This window comes from Lepeophtheirus salmonis, chromosome 9 (assembly GCF_016086655.4).
Source record: "Lepeophtheirus salmonis chromosome 9, UVic_Lsal_1.4, whole genome shotgun sequence".
Classification (NCBI taxonomy): domain Eukaryota; kingdom Metazoa; phylum Arthropoda; class Copepoda; order Siphonostomatoida; family Caligidae; genus Lepeophtheirus; species Lepeophtheirus salmonis.
In genome coordinates, this window is record NC_052139.2 from 26,421,286 (window position 1) to 26,433,348 (window position 12,063).

Genomic DNA, 12,063 nt, shown 5'->3' on the forward strand with positions numbered 1-12,063 from the left:
CTACGCAACCTGCTTATCCGGGTATTTTTTTAAGTGGCTGAATAGGTATTTAACATTTCACGGTTATAGAATAACCAAAATCCAGTGTGTATTGGTTGCAATTGGTGAACTTTAAAGGGATATTGTATGGTTGCTCAATTGCAGAGGGGACAACTGATACATCCAGAGCATTAGTCCGCTAAGGAAATCCTGAGCGTGCTCCTGCTCAGCTTCCTAACTTTGTGAGTGCATTCTCAATTAATTAAAAATAAGTGGCCCACCTTTTTTTCGCTCGTATAGGTGTATGTGAATTTGACAACTCTGTTTGGTTTCAAATAAATTCAATAATTTGCAAATTCAAGTGTGCCGTACGATTTATGACAACCATACATTATTTTCAATAGCTTATAATAATCCTAATGATTGGTTTAATTAAAATAGATGTGTAAATACATTTTTATTTGTCTTTTGGTGGGCCTTGTACGCAAAAAGTTTGGGAACCATTGTTTAGGGGACATATATTTATAAGGTTTCATTCAATATCATACAGTTAAGCCTGGTAACCTATGTTTGCGTGAGATCTTATGTCAATGCATAACAATATAAGAAAATCATATTTTAATTGGGAAAATTCGTTTACAAATAATAAGAATGTAACGTTATCTCCAAATAGAAAGGAGCTTGCAGTGTCGTTAGAGGAAACAATACCTGTGTTTTCTTAGATTGGTCAGCTACATGAGATGCAAACTCTTCACCCAAAAATAGCAGAGAGTCACAGATTCAGGATGAAAAAAAAATCTAGCTTTTCTTGAGATATAACTTCAACTGTTTATTATTGCAATCATTAAAATTATTCTTTATCTTTCAAATTTTTGATGTTATCTCAAAAGAGGTATAAACAAAAAAGGTAATATAAACTTTCGGCGATTTTGTTGTTTTTCCAAAATGATGAGCGTGCATGCGCTCGTTATTTAAAATAATGAGCGTGCTCCTGTTCTCACTCAAGAATTTTGAGCGTCGTTCGCTAATACATTTCTATTAGGGATCCTTATATGAGTCAACCCCATTTTTAAGGAGTTGGGAGCCTAAAGAATGAATCTCCTTTTCCTAAGCTGCAATAATTTGTATTTAATTTCAGAAGAATGAAAATCTTTCTACTACTTACCAAGATCAATAGAAATATATAAGTTTATATCATAACACGTGTACGACTGATGTTTGACTTCCACCACGTTTTCTAATATTGACCTCATAGACTATCAATGGTTGCGTGCTGTGTCAAAATCTGCTTGTATTGCCCAGCAGTCGGTACGATACATCAAATGGAAAATTCTAGCAAGCCCGATGACATGACGTTCTAACCTTGAGTTTTTATTGATCTTGCTACTTACAAGCTATCATTGATGCATACAAAACCGCATTGAACAGTTGCATGTGCACGTAAATGATAGAGTTAAGTTTTTGTTGGACTCAGAGTAGAATTGAGGATCAACATTCATTCTCTCATCTCCAGCTGATTCTAAAAAAAAATTTATTTTTACTGTGTTCTCAAACAACTGTGGATTTTGAAAGAATAGAAATTTTTTTTGGAGAATAAAAGTTTTAATTTTCTCTGAATATCTGTGGATTAAAAAAAAAATATTTAACTATTCTGTTTTTTAGAATTAAATTTTTAATATTTTTCTTAAAAATTTTAATTTTTTCAAAACAAGGACAACCTCCCCCCCAAATACATATATATATATTTATCCCTGTAGAAACCCCTGAATCATTTGTTTTTTAACTGATTTGCGTGGGTTCATAATTGACGGAGGTACCTTGAAGATTTGCTGCGAAGTTATATGTAGCTGTAAGTCCTTCTTAGACACAGGGTGAAATTTGGGGATCGGAGTCAAACTTACCTGAGTTCATATTTATTTCTTTCTCCTCCCCTGTCACAGCTGATTGTAGACGATCTCCTCTAAAACATTCCCCAAATTGTCAGGGTTACCATGTTGATTTTCAGTTTCTTTATTTTTTTTTAACATGCCCATAATACACACAATGTTGTAAGCTACATCTTCACCTACTAATGAGCAAGGGTATAATAAATATGTTTGCCAGTGAATATGGTCACCCTGACTAATTCAAGAATGTTTGAGATGAGAGCAGAATACCTTGTTAAGTAAATCGTTTCTATTTATAATTGGTCCGTTGTTTGGAATTGGTAGTCGGAATACTTGAGGACTTGCCATTAATATTTAACTCCTAAGGAGTGAACTTAATGTGAACTTAATTTTCTACTTTAGGATGAGGACTTGAAAATTATAAAATTTTAAAAGCCTACACGATATTTTTATTTTGTCTCATTTTTATGGTAAACTTTTGGAGCAAAGTTGGTAACTGGCAGACGCCTCTTATAGTAATATACATAAAAATTAACCATTTTAAAAAGTAAATAATAATTATTTATGTCCCTTGTACACATTAATAATTTAATTTATCATGTACTCAAAAAAACACATTCTCACGCTCATTGTTTTTTATTTTTTACTGTTATTTTTCATAAGGATTTAAAATACTTCACATTGAGTGAATATCTGAGTTACTGGTTGCAATCTAGGTTAATAGTATTTTTATTATTCTGGGATGGACTGTATTTTTTCAATCTCACCTACATGTCAGGGCTTAGTTAAAAAATCTTTTTATTTTTATACAAAATACACAAATCATATATAGAAAGGTTCAATCATTTATATTTATCAAAATGAATTTATATAATCTTATTGAAGTTCAAATATTAAATCTTTTAGTAAATAAAAAGATTCCTTAATTGAGGTGGGGGCTGCAGCCCCTTCAGCTACCCCCTGGACCTCCATCTGATTTTTTATTCAGTATATTCTCCTTCACAGCAATAATAGCATCGACACGCTGGCGAGCCGGGATGCAGGTCGAAGCAAATCCAATTTTTGGGGGAGGGCTTGGTTTTTGTTGTGTCTTATTAGGTTGAGGAGACACAAACTATTTATAAGGTGGAGAGATCCAGGACGACCGAGAGAAGTGAGGAGATGGAAAGGAGAGGAGGAATAATACAACGATTATTTATAAGAACATCTGTCTTCTCATTAATACAAAAACCTACTCTAATATATACATAAAATATACGACTATTTATACTTAAAACGAGATAAAAGACTGTACTTTACACATATATATATATATACATACAAGAAAATAAGAGAATAGAAGAAGGGGGAAGACAACACTAATACATTACACTACCACCCAAGCACCAAATCCATGCAGGTGCTTAAACAGGTTCCGCTCCATGAATAGAAGCTTATTGATCCGCTCCATAACCAGGCGCGGACAAACCATTTGCTCTTGTATAAATAAAATTTATCTCCATAGACATAGCTCTCAGCACGCGCACAGGAGAAAGGAGAACACAACTCCTCATAGAGGTTTTAGGAACGCGAGCACACTGCCCGTTCCTGGGAGAAATATCGTTCACCCTTATTGAGGTTTTAGGGACACGAGCACCCTGATCGTCCCCCCTGGGAGACATATCGTTCACCCTTATAGAGGTTTTAGGGACACGAACACCCTGCTCGTCCCTGGGAAACATATCGATCTCACTCGGTGTACCCTCATCCAACTCAGGATGATCCAGAGGATAAGCCATTGAACATTCATAACCCAATGAGGTGAACGGGAGAGTAGGAACAACGGAGAACCAGAACTTCATGGGAGAAATCCGCTTTGAATGATGTGGTCCCTGACCCGGACACACACTTAACTTCTTGTAAGTGACGATGGTTCTCTTCCTTCCTACACGAGGCCCAAACTGAGGCTCAGTCCGTATTGCTCCGCCTTCCGTAGACGAACGAGGGGTCTCCCTGTCGACGAAAAAGGGCTACCCAACTCCAGCAGGACTAGCTTCACCGACGATCCCACAGCAGGGAGGTCACGTGATCCTGATCCCATCCTCGTCCCCAATGTTGCGTCTTGACGAAGGTGAGGAGAGGGAAACTATTTATACCAAGGAATCCAGGATGGCCCAGGGAAGTGAGAAGAAGGAATGGCGTGGAGGAATAAGACAATACTTTACATATATATATACAAGAAAATAAGAGAAGAGAAGAAGGGGGAAGAAAACCCTAATACATTACATTTTGTAGATTTTTTTTGCAAACAAAATCCTAAAAGTAAATTTTTTGGAGAATTTTTTTAGTAAATGTAAACATTCTTAAATTTTAGCAGCCCCTCCAGCCGCCCACTGCGGATCCTCCTGATGTTATATTCATTATATCCTCATTTATAGTAATAATACTCTCGACACGCTGGCGAACAGTTCTTGATTATGAAGACCTTGTCCATGGCGTACCACACTGCCACAATGGCAGCTCAGAGCGAATCCCAGGTAAGGCACACATTCTTTTCCTAGACACTCCAAACTGCAAAGTTCCAGGGGTTGAGTTCAGGACTTGGGTAGGGTCACATGAATACAGACAAGAAGTCAGCCAAATTAATACTGCAGAAGTTTTTTTTTTTTTGTGTGACGGACTGTAATGGAATTTTGACACTGCAAGCAGTCCCGATGGGTATGCCAATGGTATCTACAGCTTTCAGGGCACAGTCACCAACGTACAGGAGATTGCATACGCGCAGTGTCTTTGTTGTTCCTCCTCCGACATTTTTAGAACTTGGAAACATGTGATAAAAAAAAGATTTTTTTTATTTTTGTTTCAGCTGACGTTTGGTTGCTTAATGAAACATTGTAATTAAACAAAACGTTGATAAAATCCCAATTAAATGCTACTACTACAAGTTTTTGGGACTCCACTTTGTATTACTGTAATAGTATTTATTTTTTAGTAACTAATAATAGAACAAGATTACTTTGCTAAAGAAGTAATATAACGAAATTACTTTTTAATTGAGTAATATGTAATAACTTATTTAGAAGGTTGATGTAATTTCGTATTTTCCACTTTATTTCAATACATACTTATTAAGAAGTGTTACAATCACGTAATTTAAGCAAAGTGTGTCCTGTTCTGTTTGATAAACTGTTAACAACGATAACGCAGCTTCATAATGCGTTTTTCATAGAAACCCTTGTTCTTATTGCCAAAAAACTTGCACAACCGATTTTCACAGGCGTCTATTGAGGCCAAATAACGTAAGAAACGTTTACATTGCTCAACAATGGCAGGGAACAAATCAAGGATAAAATGTGGTTCAAATTTTACAACCTACATGTAACCTTAAGTTGTGCATATTTGATATTTATTTATGTATATGTGCATTTACTGGACTTGATTGCGATTGGATAAGGTCATAAATGCAACCATTCCATTTTATGTAGAAATACAAATTTAAAATATGAGTTTTGTCTTCCATTTTCTTTGTCCCTCAAAATCATGGGGATCAATGTTCCCTAGTGTATAGATTACCATGTATAATTAGTTGAAAAAATAGATAATTTATGTACCTAACTCATTTGTAATATCTTATTATAAGTGCATCAAATAATTATTACCTTAATAACAGGTTATCATGGTCCGTGTTTGAGAAGGCTATAATTACTCACGATATTAGTAATTAATATTTATATTAACCCCTTAAAATTCTTAATATTATGATCCTTTGTTAGAATTTATTATTTAATCTCAGCTAAATTGTGGCTAAACTTGTGAGGGGTGTTATATTAGAGGGCTATGTACTACAATTGGAACAAAATTTGACCTCGTATAGATCCTCAACAAACACATTGTAACGAATTTTTAGGTTTTATTTTATAGCGTAGATGGGAACTATAAATAAGACCTCCCCTGGTCTTCAATCACTGCCTCCATTCTACAAAACAGTAACTATGTTACTTCGTAATTAAAATTATTCACTTTGCATAAATGGTCTCTGAGGCGGTGATATTGATTTTACAGTCAAGTTATGGTTTTAACATTAGTATAAAAAAGGGTTCTATTATACCGAGTGATCCATTTAAATCTGAACAATTATATTTTCAATAATTAAAGAGTCCATTAAAATCTAAACACTTACTAACTAAATTATGAATGACGTTAAAGTGATTGAAAATGATTCATATTTCAAACACATTAAAACATACACAATTTGTTACGAAACAAAACAAACCTGAGCTCACCAGCTTACGTACAAGTCGAGAAAATAATACTTGAACGAGATCGGTAAATTTCCACTCCCCCACTCCCAGCAGCTGGGCGTCTCCAGGATCAACGTCTACACCGTTAGCAAGTCCAAAACGTTTGAAACAAACAAAGGCTTTGTCAAAAAGGCCGAACATGACCATACAGGGTGATCTGTATCTAGCCCGTTTAGCTACGTAATTCCTTACACTCAAAGCCGCATATACTCAGGCAATTTTGGAGTCAAATCATGAGTATCTTTTGTCATACGTCGAATAAACATTGCAAATAAATATTACAAGTGATCTTTAAGTAAAATATATATATTATAAAATAAAAATGCTCTTGGCTAATTTTAATGATTGTCGAGCCTTGATTATATTACAGGTAGTGGATTACAATTGGGACAAAATTGACCCTTTTGCAGATCTTCAAGAAATACATTGTGACGAATTTTTTGGTTTTATTTAATATTTGTAGACATTTGTTTGACTGTGAGACTACTGGACATTAATTGCTCAAAGCCCAACTTTGGAGTCCAATATTTTGGCCAAACAGGAAGAATATTAAAGTATGGAGTGAGATAATAAGGAGATTACATCCAAATAGGAGAAGAACCTTCTGGACTACATTTCACTTGTGCCTACAAGATGCATTGTAATTGAAAAATTGACCCCAAATACACAGAAGTGATGAGATTGACCAGAGAGGGAGAGAAGATTCGTTATTTTAACACAAAGAGGAACGTACTAAATAGGAAATCGTAGGAAACTACGGCCACTACTGCACTCCAGTTTCCTTTATAAAATAAATGAAAATAAGTGATTGCCAGATTGTGTGTGTGTTTTATACGTTCAATTTTTATAATTAATTACGATTGACAATTTTTGTATACTGAAAAAAAAAAAAAATTCTTAGTACAAAATTAATATTCAACTATATTTAATGACACAGATGTTAATAGCATATGAATATTTAATGTGATCTCCCTAGGGTCAATTGTCCCTCTTAGTAACCATATTACATCATACAGAAAAATATTTATCTTACTTAGTCCATCATTTATATGTACACAGTTTTGATAAAATATAGTTTTTGATTATCTGGCCTAGCTTGCCATTTATCCCCGTGTTCCTCATTTTGAAGGAAAATAGGCTTGATAAAACATTTTGAGAATAAGCATGCTATGTTGATAAAAATATAATGATCACACATTTATTGAAAATGTAATTAAAAGAGACTTCCAAATATGAATGGTATACAGGGTGATGACTAAAAAAATAGAGCCTGCTTCAAAACCCCTTGCCTCAGTTCTAAAAGTTCGAACAACCTGCAAAACGGTAGAGTGTATGCAATCTTGTCCATGCACAAGTAAATCCCAACAAGATCTCGACAATTGTAAACGGGTACCTTGCCGCTGTCGACAACAACAGGAAAGCAAAGAACAACTCTGACAAGGTCTACAGGAAGTCTAGAGGCAGAGTTCATAACAGGAAGATGAATGTCGAGTTCTTGACCATGGGCACAAAAAAGTCAACACTGATATCTACTAGAAGGTATTACCATAGTTGAGGAGTACATTCACCAGGGACAACTTTATGTTTACCCAAGACAACACACCGGTAAACACGTCCAAGAAGCTACAGTATTTCTGTAGGGAGAACGTGGTTGCCTTCTGGCCAGTAGAATTCTGGCCTTTGTTCTCACCCAACGTAAAACTCCTAGACTTCGCTGTTTGGAATGACTTGGAAGGCAAGATGAACAAGACTTCTTGCCCAAATGTAGATGCTCTGAAGGCTGTGATCACTGTGAAGTGAACCAACCTGTCCTTCATTCAGACGGGGGGGAGAGGGGGCAAATTGAATAAAAAGTCTCAAAAATTGTTGAATTATCAACTTTTGTTTCAAAAATTTATCATAAAAATTGCACAAAAATGGAATGGAATGATAAAGGGTTTTAAAATTTTCTAATTTTTGAGTCCTCGTTGCTCCCTTAAATTAGCAAGTATTATTATGAAACGCCGGGGATTACCCTAGTCTTCATAAATCTATACACGCAACAAAGTACTTCTCTGTTTGCTTTTTCACTCCTTCAGGCTGATGCCGTTAATCAATTTGATCTTGGTTTTTTACAAATACTAAATTTGACCTACGGATGGATCTCACAAAGCTGCAAGAGCGTTTTACAACATAAATGTCCCCATAAATGGGCTGATTAACCCTGCGTTAGTGATTATCCTTCTAATAAGTGAACTTAGGGAAAAATAAACCCCCCAAAAAATCTATTTAATTACATTATAAACATGTAAAAAAACTATAATCAATACTTTTTAAATTTTTCTTATCATTTTTCAAACAATTGCATCCTTTTTTCACTCGTAAATATCAATTAAAATACTAAAAAGGATTATACCACTAGCAGAAAAAATAAATCCTTATCTTAAAATAACGTTAACAATCTGAGTTTGGGATTTCAATCAGCTATAATTTGTTGTACCTTTAGTAAAAACATATAATTTTTAATTTTGATATAAACTTCTATTAAATTTTCTTTACTCTATTTGAATTTTGGGGATCACATTTGAAAACCTTCAAGTAGCGTATAGTATCAATAATAAAAGATTGTATGTTTCAGTTTCTGTATTGAAAAAAAGTACACACTAAATAATATAAAGGAAATACAAATCAACGACTTTTAAATATAATAATTAATTAAATACACTCAACCTCGATCAAAAAATACAAATACAAGAAAATACTGGGGATGTGCCAATGAATTGGAATCAGCCTTTTTTAAATTATCGGAATTGTCTTAATAAAGCTTATTCCACCGTTACCTCTGCATATTTATTTATATGGATAATAGAACTTAGTTAAGCCAGGCCATTTATAGAGACAAAACTACGATAACAAATCAATCAAATAGCTAAATTCGACGACGTTGTTGAGACAAATTTAAACAAAAAAAAAAATGTTCCCACCTTCTTTTTGTAGTACATGAAAACATTATTCAGCTGAAGGTTTGTGGAAATTTACTTGGAAGTAACAATTTAGAAATAACCAAGGATAATAGAAAAACAAAGTTATACCATAATACGTTTACGACTGATATTTGACTTTCACCACGCTTTTGATAGTGACGTCATGGACTATGCATGGTTGCATGTTTTGTTTAGATTTTCCATCGTATTAGAGAAGAAGCAATCTACATTCTTGGTTCTAAAATTTGACAAGATCTTCATTTTATTAAAATACATTCAAATATATAGAGGATCTTACACGTCGTAGTGAAACATATGAAATTAAGTTTCTCAAAGGGATCACTCTTCCATAAGGGACTACAACGAGGAACGAAGAATATTGTCTGATTTCAACAAAATCCATTAAGAAAATTAAATTGAAGGCTTATTCTTTGATAACTTTTCGCCCTTGTCATCATCATTTCTATCATCCAATCCAAGAAGAATATATTCGATTAATATATATTGTAATTATGTATAAGTTATTTTTAAGGATGACTATCAATTATTCAATCTAAAAAAGATCGAGTTACTTTGTCACTCCCGTCATTAAAGAATATGTCATTGTGATAAAGTGCAACATAATTACATATACGGATCATGAATAAATTTTTTTCATAATATCCATAGTTATGTAGTAATTTAATTAAACATAAGCATCTTAAAACGAATACTTTATTATGCTAGAACCAATTCATCCGCAGTCAAACAGTTCCTAACTAACTCTTTGTAGATTTGACAAAGGAAGCCAACTTCGTTCGAGATAGCATTACAGTTGTGTTATATGATGACGCAGAACTTTTTTACTTCGAAAAACATGTCGGCCATCCAATTTCAGAGGAATTGCTGGACAAGATTTTAGAGTAAGCCAGATGACAGGCACTCACATTCTCTTCCGTAGCATTCCTGGGGTTTTTGTCTACCTCGATGACATTTTGGTAGTTTCCAAGTCACACGAAAAACATAGGCAACTGCTGTTCAAGGTGTTATCATAACTTGTGGGGGCTGGACTTATTCTGCGTACAACAAGGAACTCCTGGCTGAAAGGGAGGAGTTATCCAATTTCTGTTGGTCCTTAAAAAGAGTGAAATTCAAAATATTTACTTCTCAAAAGTCATTGGTACTGACTCTGGAGTCTCGTCATTCATCCTGAACTTCGAGGTGATACAGATACTTTACATTCATAGCGGAGTTTCATTGCAAGATCCTTCATATGTTCGGCAAGTTCAATTTTGTAGCGGATGCTTCTCTTAGGACCGGTTACAGGAGAATACCACGAGGAACTTGTTCGTGACCAGGTATTATCTGATCCTTGGAGTTTGGATTTTTAATCCAAGCAATTTACGACAAAAGATTTTGGCAATAAAATACTCTTGATTTTGTTTCCCAAGAAAACTTTATAACTACATATCGGTGTCTGGAGAACTAAGAAAAAATAATTTGGAAATGTACTCGGGCACTTACATCCTGGATTTATGTTGACTCTCCATGAAATAGGAAAATCGTTTACATGGTCATGTCTAAGGGCTGACGTTAAGTATTGTACCAGTGTGTGTTTCTTCTGTCAAAAAAGCAAAGGGCTTAGTGCACACAAAACCTAACTAAACAACGCCGTTTAATTGAATTCCTGGTAGGTTAAATGCCATTCACGTCGACCTAGTTGGCCACTGCCTCTATCAAAGGGATATCGATTCCTAATAACGGGGTTCGATAGGCTACGACATGGACAGATGCACTTCCTTTACCAGGCCCTAAAGCAGAAAACTTTAGTGAGCATATTTTTTGCAGGATTTCTATCGAGATTCGGAGTCCCTCAGATCATACAGTTTGATAGAGGAGCTCAATTTACTGTTTCCTTGTAGAAACACTTTGTAAAACTCTTCGGTACAAGTAGCCCATTTACCAACTTTTATCGCCCTGAGAGCAACAGCATTAGTGAGAGGTCTTCAGGATTTTGAAGACTTCACAGCTTCAAGAGTGAAACAGGAAGTTGAATCTTGGTTAGACCCTTTCTATTTTGCTGTTGGTCCTTCCTTCTACCATTCCAGGAGCAAAATTATCTCCCATGCGCTATGTCTTTGGTTCAGCTCAAAGGCTACTTTCATAACCATAAAAGCTTGTTTAAGTGCTTCAAAGATATGAAACATCCTCCAACAAGAATTACTGCAGAACCTCCGGTGAGATTAAGGGCTGCATTGGAAGCTTATAAGAAGTTGCATTATGTGTTTGTCCGAAATAAGTCGATTAAACCATCCCCGGCTCCTACATATTTGGGTCATTTTAAAGTATTGAATAAGTCGGACAGAACTTTTATTCTGGATATGGTATATCGAACCGATTTCGTTTAAATCAACCGCTTGAAATCGGCTTTCGGAGTTAAGGATATTCTTCCTTCATGCAAGGACGATCCTCCGTTAATGTCTAAGAATCTCCAATACAATAATTATATACTTTTATTTAATCTATATTCCATTTCACCTTATTTAAATTATTTGCATGTAAATCCTTTTTAACTTATCAGTTTTTATTTTACATAGAAATTACCTAAGAGACCAATAAAAACCCTCACAGAAACAATGTTCTTATGTTCACTAATATGACTACATTTTTAATTCTTAGGGTCCTTAGCGCACTACCCATATACAGTACATACACCTTGTGACTCGTTTTCCTATATCCATACAGACAAACTTTGCACTTTTAATTCAAATATATATGTGGAGCTTTGTATTGATTGATTTATGATAATTTAATTGTTTTTGATTTTTAGGTCTTTAGAAGAAAATTAATTTCTAATTGATGTTTTCATAGAAAAGCTCCGGATATTTTTTTCCCAATATATATATATATTAAGACCTTACCTTTTGAGGAAAAACAAAACAATATTATTATTACACTAAATATTTTAAAAATAAA